Consider the following 1,178-nt stretch of genomic DNA (forward strand, 5'->3'; position numbering starts at 1 on the left):
GATGCGGGTGCTGAAATACATCAAAGGCACACTTGATTATGGCATCACCTATACTAAGGGAAACATCTTGACCGAATTCTGTGACTCGGATTGGGCAGGAGACGTGGATAGCAAGAGATCAGTGATAGGTTACTGTTTCTTACTTGGATCTGGAGCTGTGTCATGGGTCAGCAAAAAGCAACCTACAGTTGCTCTTTCTTCTACCGAGGCTGAGTACAAATCAGCATGTTTTGCTTCTTGTAAGGCAGTGTGGTTGAGGAGGATTTTAGGGGACATGGGTGCAGTGCAAAACCCTACGCAGTTATCATGTGACAATCAGAGTTGCATGGCGATTGCAAAGAACCCTGTGTTCCACGCTCGCACAAAACACATTGAGATTCAATATCACTTTGTACGTGAGCTCATCATGGATGGAGAGGTCGACTTGGTGTGCTGTCCGACTATAGAGAATGCTACGGACATCTTCACGAAGGCTCTTAGAAGAGACTTGCGGGAGAGGCATCTTCATTGACTTGGCATTGGGCCAAAAAAGTCAGTTCACTTGCGGGTGGACATTGAGGAGGGGTGTTAGATATCAATGCTCCACTCTCATGTAACTACGTAGGAACCAGCTAACTCTACTTGTAAGCCCCCCATATGAGAAGAAGGCATTTGAGTAGCTCGATTATCCAGTAGGTCCTGGTTTGGACACCAGATGGGGGCCATGTGTGGCCTGATGGCTGGACGGCTTCAGATATAGTTGGCACACTACCAACTAGGCTACATGCAAGTGTGAGAAGGCATCCCATGACTGACCGCACTGAGGGTAGACAGAGCATTTCTCGGGGCAGCCCAACTCTCGGGTTGTGGGGCCCGTTTGGAGCCCCAAATGATCCCGGATTGCTGTGGGTCTATCGTGTGGTCGGTGGCCTATTTTGCGACCTCCAATCGACTGGTTTGGGCAGAATGGGTCGGTCTCCCAATTGAGTCTAACCGACTATGACTGGTGGCTATATAAGAGCAAGCCCATGAAGCCCATTATTATTACTAGCTATAGCAACCCTGATTCCTTAGCATCCAACCTCCGTCCTCTACTGTTTCTAGCATGCCATCGAAGCTTCTCACACAGGAGCACACGGCTGGGAGGCAGCACCATCTATTGTATCAATTTTACAGTAATCAAAATTTTGATTCTCCAT

Source organism: Dipteris shenzhenensis, chromosome 15 (genome assembly GCF_047967505.1).
Source record: "Dipteris shenzhenensis isolate YYH24624 ecotype China chromosome 15, Dip_SZ_1.0, whole genome shotgun sequence".
Lineage (NCBI taxonomy): Eukaryota > Viridiplantae > Streptophyta > Polypodiopsida > Gleicheniales > Dipteridaceae > Dipteris > Dipteris shenzhenensis.